The sequence below is a fragment of the Neolamprologus multifasciatus genome, chromosome 23 (assembly GCF_963576455.1).
Source record: "Neolamprologus multifasciatus chromosome 23, fNeoMul1.2, whole genome shotgun sequence".
In the NCBI taxonomy this organism is placed as follows: Eukaryota; Metazoa; Chordata; class Actinopteri; order Cichliformes; family Cichlidae; genus Neolamprologus; species Neolamprologus multifasciatus.
The window spans coordinates 19,414,562-19,432,685 of record NC_140460.1 but is presented as its reverse complement, the minus strand read 5'-3'; the positions used below and the strand labels follow the sequence as shown (position 1 = coordinate 19,432,685).

Sequence of the window (18,124 nt, the reverse complement as noted above, 5' to 3'; positions counted from 1 at the left end):
AAAGCACCTCAAAGTGAAGAATAAAATAAAGTAAATAAAGTGAATAAATAAAATTCAATTGAAATTATGAAATTTCCCCTTGTGGGACTAATAAAGGTATATCAAATCAAATCAAATCAAATCAAATTGAAATGATCTGATTATAGGAAGAAGTGACGGCAGGTAGTGAATTAATAATGAACATTAATTATTAATAGGAATATTTCAAGGTTCCTTACAGATATTATTTCATTATAAAATGAGTTTGTGGTCATAGCTGATTTGTCCTCATCAGAATAAAGTTTATTTTATTCATATCCAGCAGTTGGTGCTATTGCGCCGGTTTCTAATAGGCAAAGAAGAAGACCACTGGTAGAGCAGCTGGATTTCTTCACCGTGTGCTCGGGACTGTAAGTTTTCCCTTATTTTAAACTGTATGCTCGCTGTCAGAGAAGTGTCTGCTTTCACTCTGCGACATATAGAATCAACAGAAAGCCGCCGCTCGTCTCTTCCAGTGACTTTGGTAACTTTAGTCGGGGCGGAGCATTTCCAGCTGGTTTCCGTTATATGAGGCAACACAGCCATTTTCCCCAAATAACTCTAACGACCGCTGTTTTTAAATACCACAACCTCAGTCACCCCAACCACTCACAACTTTAAAAGACAGCTTACATCTGTCGGTAAATAATAAAATCTGTTTCTGTTTACTTTCTGCTTCCCGTCGGATGTTAATCCTTACATACTTTTCAGGTCAAGTTTGAGAGCAGGGTCATTGTGTGTCAAATTCCTGCGTGTCTTATGTTGGCCGTGTGAGAAGTTATGTTTACAACACTTTCACTTTAAGGAGGATGTTGTTAATGTTAATGTTAATTACAGAATTACAAAATTCTGCGTGTTGTTATGATACCTGTAGTGATGGAGTGTTGCCAGCTGTGGGCGCAGCAGCATCCACGCTGGCCTTTGAGACGCTGCTCTCGACTGAATGCTGGTTATTACTTAGGTGGACCTCAGAAGCGCTCTATACAGGAGGGCAAAAAGTAAAATGATGTTTAATGATGTTTTTAATTACAGTAGGATGGCGTCACCATGTCAGGACGTCATTGTGACGTGGTAGGGCGTCATATTGAAAAAAATAGTGTTTTACAGCCCTTTCAATGGCCTTTCATATGCTATATTACTCAATATGGTTAAAAAAAATCAAGGTAACCTTTGACCTCGAACTTTGACAAAGTGAACTTTGACCTAACAGTGAAGGTAAAGGTCAAATGGTCATTCCTTATTTTCACATACATTTTCATTTAAATTATTATGCCTTACATGTTTTCATGTCTTAGGTGAACAGGCATGATATTATGGGATAGTAGATATTTTTTTCCTTCTAAACAAAGTGTTGTACAGTCTCCCTTCTTTCTTCTTGTAATAATGTCAGACATGCTATTTATACATAAAAATCTATAGCTCAAGATTTGTTGCAGACATGATGTGGGAAACCTTGCCTGGGTCGAAATTATCCTGGATTACACTGTGAAGGTATGAAATAGAAACAAAATGTAAAGGTTAGAGGAAATGATTAATTAATGGGTCCACTCTGTGCCTACTACATGCCCATTAATAACAGTAGTGACCAGGTTCACCATTTTCAGCAGCTGGAAGACGTAAATTAAGAAATAGTCTGTAAAGCTCATGAAAGCAGATTGTTACTGGTGGAAAGATTATCCTAAACACAACCTTTGGAAGGAAACATGACTTGCAGTTTTGCATTTTTTGTGTGTTTTAATCAGTGTCTTACTCTGTATGAGCTGTAACATCTGTCTTTTTTAAACACTTTGCTTTCTTCACCAATCAGCTGAAGTGTTTGAAAAATATTTGCTGGATTGACGTGAATTTTCAGTCAAAGTAAGATCCACTGGTCCAGTTTAAATCCGACCTGAAAACTGTCACACTCTGGGACGGTGTCTACATGTGTACTGGTTTCTTAATGTAGGGTGGGGTATCTGTTTTTGACGTTTCCTCCTTATAGTCAAAAACAGATGATGCATGTTCACAGATTTATAGTTACTCACTGTTGGAGGGATTTATAACCCACTGCACCCTAAAGCTGGTCAGTTTAGAACATTAGACACTTCATTCAAACACAGAGGGTCAGATTAGAACTAGATACGCGTGTCAGTGAATGCATCCTGTATGTTCTGGGATGATTTTGTGTTTCCTCTGCAGGTAAAGGTAGAAAGTGTGTGTGAGCTGATGTGGATGTGAATTCAGCAGCATGGATCAGTGTGAGGACAGAGAGGAGGGAGTCCCCCCTCTAAAACCACTCTGTGTGGGGAACATGAGAGCCAGACCACAGCTCAGAGGTGAGATGACCATCTCTAACTGTCCATGACTCTTCTCCATGTGACAGCTCAGCACTTACATCACTGCTCCATCATTATTCACAGGAACCAACCTGGAGCTGACCCAGCTGTGTGTCCTTAAAGAGTGATGCCTCAGTTGAACGCCACTGAATTTAAACAACACCCCCTGCTGCCGGGAGGTAAACATGACATGGCTTTTTTTGGGTCTATTTACATGACAGAGTTTAATAGTTTTACCACCAAGTTTAAAATGACAAATACAATTTAAAATATTTAAGAACATTTTTTTAAAAAGATACAAACACAGTTATTGAAGAATTGAATAGGTAAATCATCTAAAACAGTTACCCACAGAATCTGAATGGTTCCTGTTCCCGTTAAATTAACCAAGTGTTAACAAAGAATACAGTTTAGGAACTAAAACAGATCTTCTGAGCTGAGAGACTTCAGAGACCTGCAGTATGATTCTGTCACTGAAATGAGTTTGAGGTGGTCTATTGGACCAGGTAGCATAGAACTGATATACAGTGGCAGCTTCCTGATACAGAGATTGAACAAAGACAAGTGAAATGTGTCTATCATGTCTTTTAGATGTAAAGAAAGGCTTTTTAAAATCCAAAGTAGAGATGAGTACTGCTACCATCAGCGGTGCTAGCAGCAGCAGGTCATCGTCCTCACGTCTGTGTCATGTCATTCTGCTCAGGTGGTTACAGTCGACATACAGACCTTAATTTTCTTTATATGCTTGTTAGCACAGACGGCCTCTACCTTATATTCCACCTGCTGAGTAGCTGATCGATATCTTAGGACGACACTTATTTGGCTTTGTTCATTACTGAAGTATGATGAATTAGTTTAAGTGACTTGAATTTCTTTTTCCACTCAGCGAGGTCAGCAGTTTTTATTCTTCCACTAAAACAAATGTGATGCCTTTCTAATTTGTTTCCAACCATTTCATTATACAGTAATTGTTAACTTACCCATATTACACAAACACTGTGAACTAGGGCTGCCACGATTCCTTGAGTAGTCACGATTACGTCGACGACTAATTTAATATTTTGAAGCTTTTTAAGATCCTGAAAGATGCCGGAATAAGTAGGATTTAAGAGTGTAGTAACGGACTGAAACAGAAGATGGCAGCAATGCATTTACAAGGATGCCAGCTGCTGTTAAACGCCAAAGAAGAAGAAGCAGTCTGTGTCCAAATTCAGAGGCCGCATTTGTAGGCCGATTACGTTACAGCAATGCAACAAAGGCTGTCCAAACTCGTAGACTTCTCCAAATGCGGCAGGCAAATGCGTCCTTAATTTCCCCAGATTTGAAGGATTGGTCGGGTGTATCATTCGTGACACAACCTATCCCAGAATTCATAGCGCGGCTCAGTCAATTCCCGTTTCCAACAATGGCGGCAATTACTTAGTTTTAATGTTACTGTTATTACTCTTTCTGGGTCGCAAAATAAAGTTTTCAGATATTTTCAGGCGAGAATGTAGCTGTGTAAACTTCAAATATTTGCTCAATTTATCAAGACATCACACATTTGCAGAAGTGATCTGACGTTTTCATAGACGAGCTGGCCGGGAGGTCAAGGTTCAACTCCCGGCACATCGTTTTCAAACCGTCCGCGGTCTTTCGCTACTCAGGTTTAACATGATACAGTATAAGTCACTTAGATAACTTAAAAATGCTATTGCTTGGCTTTTTTCAGTGTTTTGTTTGTTCCTGAGTAAATCGGTTTAGCTGAGATTAAAGTTATAGTTTTCACACAGTTGAATAAACGTCAACCAGAAAACCAATTAAGCAGAAGTGTGAGATGGTAGAGAATTTACTCCAGTGTCCTGTAATATTTTAGATAGCAAGGAGCAGACGGCTGAGTTTATTAAACTCCACCAAGACAATCTGCAAATTTCATTAAAAGTTTAATAAACCATCATCTTATCTTTAGTTTCGGTTAGCACGTACCTTAAACACTTTAAACACTAAGCTAATGATAGTTATATAAGAGCAGATGCATGCTGGTGCAATATCCTGTACATTTTATGTCCAATGGATCTGATTAGTCGAGTAATCGCAAAAATAATCAGTGACTAGTCGACTATCAAAATAATCGTATGTGGCAGCCCTTGTGTGAACCATGTGAACCAGCACCGGCCCCAAACTGAAGGCACAACATGATCTCAGATTCAAAGGTAACCATCAGAGGAGGAGCAAAGAGGGCAGGAATCATCAGCTGAGCATTTTTTGTTGTCATCAAATGAGTACAAACTACTGCAAACAAAGAAAGTTGTTAGTGTAGGAAGAATGCATTTCTTGTTAGCTTCCTCCATACTATGTAAACTGTTAAAAACTCTGTATTTTGAACATGAACCTGAGCACAGCTACATCTCCTTGAAGACTGCTGCCTCAGTTGAACATCATATTGATGTTATTAGAAAGCAGGATGAGAGCGAGACTAGAGCTCAGATGTGAGTTGACCATGTTGACCAACTGCCACAAACTCTCTGACCTCCATGGCACTGCTGAGCCCTCAAATCAATGCACCGTCTTTATTTACAGAAATACAGTTAGGACTACAGCTGGATCTGACCCCAGTCCTGAAACTAGCAATGTGTCCTTGAAGAGCACCGCCTCGGCTGAACGGGTCATTGAATTTAAAGGACAGCCCTGTACTGCGGAGAGGTAAACATGAGCTTTGCTCCACATACAGAGCTCCGAAATGTCTAACAAAGGAATATGTCAATTTTTCAACATGAGCTCAGCTTGATGGGTTTTTGTTTTTAGTGAGTCAAAGAAGACAAAACTATAACAGGAGGAAATATTTACTGCTGATGACAGAGTTTATGAGTCTAGTGTGTGTTTGAAATGAAAAACAGATTTACGAACATGTTGAAAAAAAGAAAAGCTCAGAAAAACCAAGTTAATAAAGAGTTAACTGCATTAAAGACGCTGTGTAAATGTACATAAAATTAGTATTTGATCATTTTCAAATCTCATAAATCCACATCTTATTTACAATTGAATACAGACAACATATAAAATCTTTAAATAAGACAATGTACCATTTTAAGAAGAGCAGTAGCTCATTTTGAATTTGATGGCAGCAGCACAGCCCAGTGGAACAAGGTTGCCACTGTGTAGAACTCTCTCTTCTTTACACAACAGTCCATAAACATCTGGGACCAATTGCTGGACCTTTGGGAGAGCAATGGTGTCCCATTCTTGTTTGATATGGTATTTTCACTGTCCCAGGTCTTCTTTGTCATATTTTTCATTTTATGATGCACCAAAGGTTTTAGTTGGTTGAAGATCTGGACTGCAGGTAGGCCAGCTCTACATTCAGGCTCCTCTAAAGCCGTTTAGCATTGATGGTGCCTTTAAGATTTGCAAGCTGCGAGTTCCATAGGCACCAGTGCACGCCCACACATCAGAGGCCCAGGCTGCCAAACTGAACACTGATACCAAGCTGCATGTTCCCCCCCTCTTTAGTCTGGGGGATGAAAGATCCATGTCTTCCAAAAAGAATTTCAAATTTCCTTTTGTCTGATGACAGAACAGTTTTCCACTTTTCCTCAGTCCATTTTAAATAAGCTTTGGCCCGGAGAAAGCAGTGCTATTTCTGGATTATTTTCACTTCTTACTTATTTTTTTGCATGAAAAAGCTTTAACCTGCATTTGCGTATGCCATGGGGAAGTGTTCCTTAGCTCATCCAGTGATTTTCATGTCATGCCTACACTGCAAAAACTCAAAATCTTAGTATATTTGTCTAATTTCTAGTCAAAATAATCTCATTACACTTAAAATAAGAAAGTCAGCTGGAGAGTAACATTTAAGTTAGATATGGGAACTTGTTTTAGACAGTGCATCTTGGACCTGGAGAATTTTCACTTGTTCCATTGGCAGTTTTTTCCACTTAGTACAAGATATTCTTGCTTGAAATAAGTGAAATAAATCTGCCAATGAAACAAGTGATGATCTTTGATTCCCTTTGATGATGCAGTAGATGATGAGATAGTCACAGACTTCACAAATTTACATTGAGGAACATTATTCTGAAACTGTTCAGTAATTTGTAGATGCATTTTGTTGCAGACCAGTAAACTCTGCCCATTTTTATTTCAGAGAAACTCTGCCTCTCCAAGATGATATTTATTTAATTAATTAACTAATTATTGCACAATGGTTCTGTTTTTTTTTAGCACCACTTACTTTTTGTCACAATCATAACTTAAAAAAAACATTTTTCCTAATCCTGGGTCTTTGATCCAGAGTTGTGAGGTTTTGTAATAAATTCTTGCTTATTATTTAAAGTTCTGTTTGTTATCTAGTTTTTTTAATTGTTACATTCAATTGTTATGTTTCTCCTTTATATCTTGAGGTTTCTGGCTGTTTATTTCCATTAGTTGTTTTGGCAGGGTCTATAATACATAGATTCTTGTGCTATTTTTTAGCCTTGTGTTCGTCTGCGTTAAGTTTGAGTGTTTTCTCAGGGAATTCCTGCATATTTATTTGTATTATTAGCCTTCTCTGTCTTGTTTGTAGTTTAACATCTTAGTGCTGCAGAAATGTGCTGGTTAGCAAAGCTGCCTTATATTCCACCTGCTGAGTAGCTGATTGACATCTTAGGATCGATACTTAGTTGGCTTTGTTTATTACTGAAGAATGATGATTTAGTTTAAGTGATTCGAATTTATAACAAGTGTGATGCCACTTTTATGGATTTTTAACCATTTTATTATACAGTAGTTGTTAATTTACACATTTACACAGAAAATAGAAAATATATCAAAGTTTAAATGACAAAAATGTGTCATTTGAACAAGAACAGTTGCTCATTTTGAATTTGATGGCAGCAACACAATATATATATATAACCTGTATACTTGTATGGGCAAAATGTGTAAAAATCATTTGCCAAGCATAAAACTGAATGAAGCGAATTCTTGAAATTTTCTTTACAGTATCACCAGGTCAGATGTTCCCACTGGTCCAACTGTCCCACAGGATAAAAAACACCTGGACTCCATATTTAAGGTCTGTACGTTTACAATTACTTGTTTTTTTTCTGTTCATTTCATTGTAAGTTTTTAAATTTTTCACAAAGAATAAAATTCAAAAGAAAAGCTTAATAATTTGATTTAGCTCCTGATGGAACTTTATTCAGCCAGAAACTCCACATAAGGACTACAAACAGAATTAGATTAAAACTAGGAGAAAGTTTATTTGCACTTTCAGTTAAGCTAATGTTAACTAACTTTAGCAGGAAGAAAGCAAGTTTTATTGATTGAAGACTGGGTGTGGGCTACCAGGAATTTGACTGACGTGGCTTTCTTCTGGCTGACGTTAGCTAATGCTCTTTTTGCTAGTATGGACACATTTCAAGGTGTCTAATGTAACAAAATGAGGTGGATAAAGTCAGCTGATCATTCCAATCCTATGTTGCTCATCTGGATGATAAAATATCTTGCCAATATTTTGTAAGTTAATAATAATAAGTAACCATTGACTGATTTATGTAATGTTGTTAAATTATAAGTGGTTGTAAATGTTATTATATGCAAAACAATTAATGAATCGAAATCCTAGTTGTCTTATCTTTCTAAATACTTTACCAGGTAATATAATCCATGATAACCACACATCGATTATGTGGTTATTGTTCGTATAGTCTATTAACAACTTACTTAAATATTTAGTTATCCTTTTTTAGAGCTTTGGATTGTGAATATAACCAGAACTTCAGAGAATATCAAGGTTCTGTTCTTTTTCCAGCACACCAGTGCTGATTCGCCACGTCCCTTTTCACTTAGGAGAAAAACAAGGTAGCCGGTAAGTCCGGTCAGGAGAATCACTTCACCGGAGAGGCATAAAACATATGTTGTATCAGCAGATACTGTTATAATTGTGTAAAAAGCAATCATGGCTAATACTTGCTTGCTTCAATATAAAGGGCAATAAAGAAAGAACTAGACCATTACATTAAAAGTATGTCCAACATATAGCTGATGCATGGCTGATGTTTCTCAATGATTTCAGTCTGAATGTGAATGTAGCATTCAAATAATGTTTTCCAGCTGTTGGAGGAGAACCTCAATGCTTTTGTGAAGAATGAACTGAGAAAAATCCAGAAGGTTCTGAGTCCAGATTACATAAAGAGTCAGGCAGAGGAGTTGTTGCAGGGTGACCATGAGATGGAGAGGAAGAGCAGCAGCGAGGCATTTCTTAGGATCACAGCGAACTTCCTGAGAATAATGAAGCAGGAGGTGCTGGCTCAACGTCTGGAGAATAGTAAGAGGATTTCTCTAAAGATATAATAAGTGGTAGACCATTTTATTATTATTACTATTATTATTTATATTACATAAATGTTGTTTGTGTATTCTTTTAGGATTCCCCATCATGTGTCAGAATAAACTTAAATCTAACCTGAAGAAAAAGTTCCAGTGTGTGTTTGAGGGAATTCCTAAAGAAGGAAACCCAACCCTTCTGAATCAGATCTACACAGAGCTCTACATCACAGAGGGAGGGACTGCAGAGGTCAACCAAGAACATGAGATTAGACAGATTGAAACAGCATCCATGAAATCAGACAGACCAGAGACAACAATTAGACAAGAAGACATCTTTAAAGTCCCACCTGGAAGAGACTAAGCAATCAGAACAGTCCTGACAAAGGAGTGGCAGGCATTGGAAAAAACATTCTTAACGCAGAAGTACACACTAGATTGGGCTGCTGAAAAAGCCAACCAGGACATCCAATTCATGTTTCCATTCACTTTCAGAGAGCTGAATTTATTGAAAGAGAAAAAGTTCAGCCTGGTGGAACTTGTTCATCACTTCTTTACTGAAACCAAAGAAGCAGGAATCTGCAGCTTTGAAGACTTCCAGGTTGTGTTCATCTTTGATGGTCTGGATGAATGTCGAACTTCCTCTGGACTTCCACTACACAGAGACCCTGTCTGATGTTACAGAGCCCACTGCAGTGGGTGTGCTGCTCACAAACCTCATCAGAGGTAAGCTGGTTCCATCTGCTCGAATCTGGATAACCACACGACCTGCAGCAGCCAATCAGATCTATCCTGAGTGTATTGACATGGTGACAGAGGTTAGAGGGTTCACTGAACAACAGAAGGAGGAGTACTTCAAGAAGAGATTCAGAGAAGAACAGGCCAGCAAAATCATCTCCCATATCAAGACATCTCGAAGCCTCCACATCATGTGCCACATCCCAGTCTTCTGCTGGATCACTGCTACAGTTCTGGAGGATGTGCTGAAAACCAAAAAGAGGAGAGAGTTGCCTAAGAACTTGACTGAGATGTACATCCACTTCCTGGTGGTTCAGGCCAAAGTGAAGAAGGTCAAGTATGATGGAGGAGTTGAGACAGATCCACACTGGAGTCCAGAGAGCAGGAAGATGATTGAGTCTTTGGGAAAACTGTCCTTTTGAGCAGCTGCAGAAAGGAAACCTGATCTTCTATGAATCAGACCTGACAGAGTGTGGCATCGATATCAGAACAGCCTCAGTGGTACTCAGGAGTGTTCACACAGATCTTTAAAGAGGAGAGAGGACTGTACCAGGACAAGGTGTTCTGCTTTGTTCATCTGAGTGTTCAGGAGTTTCTGGCTGCTCTTCATGTCCATCTGACCTTTATTAGTCTGCTATCAATCTGCTGGAAGATCAAATCTCCCAGAAGTGTGAAACAAGAGAATTTGCAGAGACACAATTCTTTGTGAGTGCTGTGGACAAGACTTTAAAGAGTCCAAATGGACACCTGGACTTGTTACTCCGCTTCCTTCTTGGTCTCTCACTGAAAGAAAACCAGACTCTCCTACAAGGTCTTTTGACACAGATAGGATGTGGCTCACAGACCAAGCAGGAAAATATCCTGTACATCAAAGAGAAGATCAGTCAGAATCTGTCTGCAGAGAAAAGCATCAACCTGTTCCACTGTCTGAATGAACTGAATGATCATTCTCTAGTGGAGGAGATCCAACAGGCCCTGAGTTCAGGAAGTCTCTCTACAGATAAACTGTCTCCTGCTCAGTGGTCAGCTCTGGTCTTTATCTTACTGTCATCAGAAGAAGATATGAATGTGTTTGACCTGAAGAAATACTCTTCTTCAGAGGAGGCTCTTTTGAGGCTGCTGCCAGTGACCAAAGCCTCCTGCAAAGCTCTGTAAGTTAACAGTGGTGTTTCTTTACAATACATACTTTCTTAGTGGACAGTGGAGAGTATTTAATAACTTACTACACATTTTCTTATTTCCATTTTCTCTTATTTTATTTTATTTTTTAAATTTTGCAGACTGAATATCTGTAACCTGTCAGTGAGAAGCTGTGAAGGTCTGTCCTCAGTTCTCAGCTCCCTGTCCTCTAATCTCAAAGAACTTAACCTGAGTAACAACAACTTGCAGGATTCAGGAGTGAAGCTGCTGGCTTCTGGACTGAAGAGTTCACATTGTATATTGGAAAGGTCTCAGGTCAGTATTCATATATCTGTTACAACTCATACATGTAGGTGAATTTGTAAGACTGTATGATTTGCAAATTAATTGTTGCATATCCTTCTTTATTTTGGATATTAGTTTTATTAAGATTTTATATTATTTTCCTCTGCTTTTCCTTCTTGCTTGTGACTGTGAATTCACATTTAACCCTTTAAAGCCAGTCGGAGCGGGCACGCTCCGTTTTGTGTAACTATTTTTAAATACCTGTAGAACAGAACCACGTAAGCTAGCGCAATACTATTTTTTTGCACATGAACCAGAGGAGTTGTACTTACATCTTATGCCATCAGCTTGTCCTAGGTCACAGTTTTCCTTCCACATATAGCTTTGCAAAAAATTGCATAAAAAGCTCTTGCAGGAAGAAAAACCATAATATTCCAGAAACACACTTTGCCAGCTCGTAACACTTCCTACATTAAAATAGACATCAGCGTGAACGATCGCATGTCCCCCATTACCTGCCAAAACCGGAAGTGACCGTCATTTTTCGCAGAAAATGTAGTTAATGTAGTTAGGCCTATTATTGTAGGCCTTAAAAGCCTATACTGTTTTTTTTTTTTTTAAAGTCATGTTTGACTTCATGCTTTTCTGAATAGTTTCTGGGATGCTTAGAACTCAAATTGCACTGCTTTAAGTAGTTTATTTGATGCACATGCTGTTTTCTTTGCAAATTTGCATCATAGGATTGTTTTTTAGTTTTTTCTGCAATATATAAAAATTGTTGTATCTCAAAAATAAAACTATGAAGACACTCAAAATAAATTTCCTGTTGTTGTAAACTATTTTTGCAACTTCTTTGTATATAAAGTTTTGAGGAATAAACCTCTTAAAATTTCTCCAAGTGGAAATATATGTAAAAAAACCAAAAACGATTTTCAAATTATTTGTAGTTTATTGCACTTTTTTTGCAATTTATGTAGTTACTATGGACTTAATGGCAACATATTATTTATAACAGTTGATATTGATGTATAGCAACAAAATGGCACTACAGCATGTAAAAATATAAAGTAAGCTCTGGTGGACTTGGTTCTATGGTAGGTCTTAAAGAGTTAAAAAACTTTTTAGTAATACTCTTGTCAAACACTTCACCCTTCAATACATTTAAATGTTTGACCTGTGATGATCAAATATTTTTAGACTTTTCCTTCTGAATGACACTTGGGTGACGTTCTTTTTAGATATCACTTTGTCCTCATAAAAATATAATAAGTTTGATGATTTTACTTTTCATCATCGGGTCAATATTTTGGCTTAATGAACCACAGCTCTAAGAAAACCTTTGTCTGGTGTTACTAAAGCCAACTGTGATTTGATAGCAGCCTTGAGCTAGTCTGTATTTTTATACCTTTTGTGGAAGGTGTTAATCATCATAGTCTGCACAACTGTCAACTATCAACACTGTTCTCCATGACTGTGGTTGGGTGTTACTGACCTAGACTGCATTATACAATGTTTGAATACTTTTTACTGTAATATGACCATAGTTGAGATTTCTGATTATCATGTGCTATATGCTACAATTATCAATGTTAAAACAAAGGCTTGAAATGTTTCACTTTCACTATAGAATACATATAAGTTTACCATACCACATTAAATTACAAAAAAGTATTTTCATAATATTCCAGTGTTCACATGCTGGATGGACTAAGGAAGGATATCAAGTGAACTATGTTGATCTGTGAAACCAGAACCCCAGTACACGAAATCTGCCTTGGCTCTCTGTTTATAAAGTCTAGTCTCTGATCCTATGAGCATTATCCAGTTGGGAGTGCAGAGCTTAGATGGAGCCAACAGATGAGGGGATTTTGCTCAGTTCTAACTGCATCTATTCTGGATGTCTATCCTTCTTATCTCTGAGGAACCCCTTGTAGCTCAAGGAAGATTCCCCAGCAACACATATTATGACAGCTCCCGTCTAGATCAGTGCTCTAGGGAATATGACTGGTTTTATTTTAGTGACTTAGGTAAACTAAGCCACAGGGGTCTGTAACTTTTAAAAGCCTGGACTAACCTGTAAGAGCTACTAACTAATTTGGGATTAATTTAATCAGATTTTTAAACAATAATTAAATCACCTGAGTTATACTAAGTTAATTGGCCTACTACAAATGCTGATTTCTTCTGATACTTGAGTTAAATTTATCATCAACTCATCCTCATATGAAAATCAGTTTTAACATAATTCTTTTTTAAATTCAAATACATAGGAATCATTTTTTCTTACTATTTCTCTTCAAAACTCTGTGCTTGTCAATTATAATATATAGATAACTGTAGTAATAGTAAATATACTCACTAGAGTTTATTTTATTAGCTCATTCCCGGCTTCTCAATGACACACACACACACACACACACACACAACACACACACACACACACACACACACACACACACACACTCTCTCTCTCTCTCTCACTCTCTCTCTCTCTCTCTCTCTCTCTCTCTCTCTCTCTCCTCAGTGAGAAGCAATCAAGCAGTTAAGTATGATCAACTGTCAGCAAACTCATATATGAGTTATGGGTTCTGTGTTTAACAATCACAACATACTTAATACCTTTTTTCTCATTTAGATTCATATATAATGATGGGCTGGAGACACATTTTTTCTTTTCACAAGGCAGAAGCTGGATCATGTCTACACACAAAATCCAGACATTGGAGCAGGCATTATAAACTGTATTGCTCATTAATCATATTATTAGACTTTGGTTATATTTTTGATTAAGATGAAGACATAGTGTTTTCAGTGGGAGAAACATTTCATCACTCACCCAAGTGACTTCTTTAGTCTCAGCTGATTGAAGGTTTCCCCAACCTTATGAACAGTACATTTGCATAACGAAACTAGCACCACGGATTAAGATAATTTATTCATAGCATTCTGTATCATTTTAAACATACAAGGCTGGATGTTGAGTCCTTTTACCCTCTCTCACATGTAATTGGTGTAAGCGGGGGGACCTCGTCTCTTCAAATGCTTAATAAGAACCAACTCAATGACAGATTTGAATAGGTGGAATCAAATCTGGAAACAGCACAAGAAATGGCTTTAAAGATGAACACACAAATGACAGATATAGACTGATATATATATACTGATATTTAGAATAACTGTGACATGATAGCTGCTAGCTCCCCTTGTTTCAGTTATTGCTCTTCTTATTCAATATGTCATATTATTTCACAGCACACAGCAATTCCCTGAGAGTTTTCTTTCATATATGTTGTGTGTGTCTGTAGTCTATCAGGCTGTCTGATCGCAAAAGAAGGCTCTGATTCTCTGGCCTCAGCTCTAACATCCAACCCCTCACATCTGAGAGAACTCGACCTGAGCTACAATCATCTGGGAGAGTCAGCAGTGAAGCTCTTGTCTTCTGGACTGGAGAATCCAGACTGGAGTCTGGACACTCTCAGGTATGGAGAGGACTGCTACACCCACAGACAATTTCTAATAGAGGGAGGGAATGATTGAAAATATGTCCTCACTGTGGATCTGTTTATTGGACTATTGTGAAATTTTGACTGATCTGTTAATCACTGATGTTAGGAGCATTTTTCCTCTTACAAGAGGCAGTGAACATAAATTGGATGTGTGTAGCAGCTGCAGGAACATCTTTGTCATTGTTTAGTTTAGACAGATGTGTGTGTCTGTCCTTGTGTGTAAAGAGCGATGTAATGTGCAGGATGTAACCCCCTCCTTCTCTCAGGGTGGAGCCTTCAGGAGAACAATGGTTGACACCAGGTCTGAGGAAGTGTAAGTGTGTTTTTAATGTGATTCATGAAAACAAAGCAGCACACATTCAACCATCTTCAAACTGTCACATCACTCAGTCACATATCTGATGTCAGGAGTCATCATCAAAGTGTCAATCAATGAACAGATGATGGATCAATAACTGGAACTGGATTGTGTTTGTTCTCTCCATCAGATTCCTGTCAACTCGCAATCAACACAAACACAGTACACAAGAATCTTAAGCTGTCTGACAACAACAGGAAGGTGACATATGTTAAGGAGGAGCAGCCATATCCTGATCATCCAGACAGATTTGATGAATGGTGCCCCCAGGTGCTGTGTAGAGAAGGTCTGACTGGTCGCTGTTACTGGGAAGTCGAGAAAAATGGACAGGTTCACATATCAGTGAGTTATGAAAGAATCCCAAGAAAAGGCCACAGAGATGAAAGAAATGACATTGAATTTGGATTTAACGATCAGTCCTGGTGTCTCAGCTTCTCTAAACGAGGTTTGCTTTGCTTGGCACAACCAATAGAGAAACGTTCATGCTGCTCTCCTATTGTTGGTCTGGCAGAGTAGCAGTGTATCTGGACTGTCCTGCTGGCACTCTGTCCTTCTACAGAGTCTCCTCTGACACTCTCATCCACCTCCACACCTTCAACACCACTTTCACTGAACCTCTTTATCCTGGATTTGGGTTTGTGTTCAGAACAACATCAGGGTTTTCCATCTCTCTTGATTCCTCAGCTTCTCTGTGTTCAGTTTAGTGTAAATAGCGTCTTGTCTCATTATTTCTCTCTGTACCGTCCAAACTTTAATGTCACCATGTCTTTTGATGAATGAATTAAGTTATAAGTGTAATCAAATAGAAAAACATCATTTATGGGTCTTCGACTTTAACCCTCTCAGGCTCAAATTAAGTTATTGTTGCTAATGCACAAAAGAATACCTGCAGTGGTACTTCTGAGTAAAAAAACCTCATAAAATATGTATGTGGGGTAATCAGGTTGTTAGCTTTTAACTGTTGCAAATCTGCAACACCTGCCTTGAGAGGGTTAAAGAAACCTTTCTATACTGTCCCATACTGTCTGGGTAAAATTTTACCCTTTTTTCTTTTACAATAGAGTTCATTACCCTCAGTACCATTCGTTTTAGCCTTTGAATTTTTTAATTTGATTTTTGCCAAAGTAGTACCACAATTAAAATATTTCAGAACTTAGTGTATGTTGCTACAGATGTTTGTACCCTGAGCATGTTCCAGGTCAGATTTGATTATGCATTGAATGAGCAGCAGATGTTAGCACTTCCAGACGAGCTGTTGAACAGAAATGAACTATTCAGAGAAATATTCAGAGAAGAAATATTCATATATGAATATATGTATATTTTCAATATTTTTCAATATATGAATATTGAAATATTCAGAGAAGAGGAGCATGGCTAAATAAATATAAAAGGGTATATAAAAGGGTGATTCTCTGGCCTCAGATAAATAAATATAAAGGGTATACAGGAGCTCCATTTGTAGCAGAAATATCAGGAAACCCCAATTATAAACCAGCCGCTTTTAGTTTGGACAGCTCACTATTGTTAAAGGAGAACTATGTCATTTTAGTTTAGCACTAAGACTTGTGATGAATTTAGATTAACCAAAAACAGAAAACTAAATCTGAGATTGTGCTGCTGTGAACATAAAATTCAAAGAAGAACAATGGAACTGTAATTCACATTTCCATGAATAAACGTGTTAACATTATGAACTAAAAGTGTACATGTATGTATAGACATTTTTATTTGTGAAAGATGTGTAATGTGCATGTTTCCATAATAAAAGACACTGTGCTGGTCTGACCCCCCTCCTCCTTTCAGGGTGGAGCCTGCTGGAGTCTGATGGTTGAGACCAGGTCTGAGGAAGTGTAAGTGTGTTTTTAATGTGATTCATGAAAACAAAGCAGCTCACATTCAACCATCTTCAAACTGTCACATCACTCATTCACATCTCTGATGTCAGGAGTCATCATCAAAGTGTCAATCAATGAACAGATTTGATAAATGGTTGCCCCGAGGTGTGTGTGTAGAGATGGTCCTGACTGGTTGCTGTTACGGGAGGTTTGAGGAAAGTGGACATGTTCACATTTCATTGAGTTACAGAATAATCCCAAGAAAGGGGCACAGAGATATTAGAACATTAAATTGAATTTGGATTAATGATCGTCCTGGTGTCTCAGCATATCTGATAAAGGTTGCTCTGCTTGGCACAACAACAGAGAAACCTCCTCTCCTCGTACTCCGTATACTCAGTCTCGTAGAGTAGCAGTACTCTACGAGGACTGATGTTGGCAGTCAAGGAAAGAAACGAAAATGATTCTTGTCGGTATATGAAAATTGTACTTATTGACAGGCGACCATCAGGAGGCAGTAATAGATACACTTTCTTAATGAGTCGCTGTCACTAGAACAGCCAGGTGTACGGGCTTTTTATACTCGCATGTTCTGAACAATGTAATGCAGTGTTGTGTACTGTCAGAGGGGTTTTACCCAAATGTGGCCAGGTTATTAACATGGTGCACACTTCATGACTGCAATAGTATTTATGAATGACACAATAACTTTAACATCACTTTCATTTTATAGATACATACATACATTTATGAAAAAAAAAAAAAAAAGCCCTCTCATCCCTGCGGGCGAGCTAGGGTCCTCTACCAGGTCCTCTACTAGGGCCAACTGCTAGTACAGTTGCCTAGTACTAGCAGGCAACTGTAGTACTATATTTATACCCCATACACCCCATAATTTCCTCCTGTTTTGGCTTCCCTTCATTGGCTTCCTGTTAAATCCCAGAATTGAATTCAAAATCCCTGCTCCTCACATACAAGGTCTTAAATAATCAGGCCCCATCTTATCTTAATGACCTTGTAGTACCATATCACCCTATTAGAGCACTTCGCTCTCGCTCTGCAAGGCCTACTTGTTGTTCCTAGAGTATTTAAAAAGTAGAATGGGAAGGGAGAGCCTTCAGTTTTCAGGCCCCTCTTCTGTGGAACCAGCTTCCAGCTTGGATTCAGGAGACAGACACTATCTCTACTTTTAAGATTAGGCTTAAAACTTTCCTTTTGCTAAAGCATATAGTTAGGGCTGGACCAGTGACCCTGAATCCTCCCTTAGTTATGCTGCAATAGATGTAGCTGCCGGGGATTCCCATGATGCATTGAGTTTTTTCCTTTCCATTCACCTTTCTCACTCACTATGTATTAACAGACTTCTCTGCATTGAATCATATCTGTTATTAACCTCTGTCTCTCTTCCACAGCATGTCTTTGTCCTGTCTTCCTTCTCTGCACCTCCCAATCGTCGCAAGCAGATGCTGCCCCTCCCTGAGCCTGGTTCGTGCCGGAGTTTCTTCCTGTTAAAGGGAGTTTTTCCTTCCCACTGTCGCAAAGTGCTGCTCATAGGAGGTCATATGAGTGTTGGGTTTTTCTCTGTATCTATGAAGCGCACTTGAGGCGACTTTTGTTGTGATTTTGGCGCTATATAAT

The 18,124-nt window shown here is 38.3% G+C and overlaps 1 pseudogene across 1 annotated transcript in view; it reads left to right on the top strand.

Annotated features, from left to right (window-relative positions):
• The first annotated feature begins 395 nt into the window (after nucleotides 1-395).
• The window catches only part of LOC146491419 (NLR family CARD domain-containing protein 3-like), a 101,345-nt pseudogene continuing 83,616 nt past the window's right edge, over nucleotides 396-18,124 (top strand). The window contains exons 1-10 of the transcript XR_014872584.1: nucleotides 396-2,333; nucleotides 2,418-2,446; nucleotides 4,913-5,015; nucleotides 7,296-7,368; nucleotides 8,409-8,622; nucleotides 8,723-10,510; nucleotides 10,640-10,807; nucleotides 14,090-14,263; nucleotides 14,557-14,603; nucleotides 14,779-16,501. The product of XR_014872584.1 is annotated as an NLR family CARD domain-containing protein 3-like (transcript). The remainder of the gene's footprint in view (nucleotides 2,334-2,417; nucleotides 2,447-4,912; nucleotides 5,016-7,295; nucleotides 7,369-8,408; nucleotides 8,623-8,722; nucleotides 10,511-10,639; nucleotides 10,808-14,089; nucleotides 14,264-14,556; nucleotides 14,604-14,778; nucleotides 16,502-18,124) is intronic.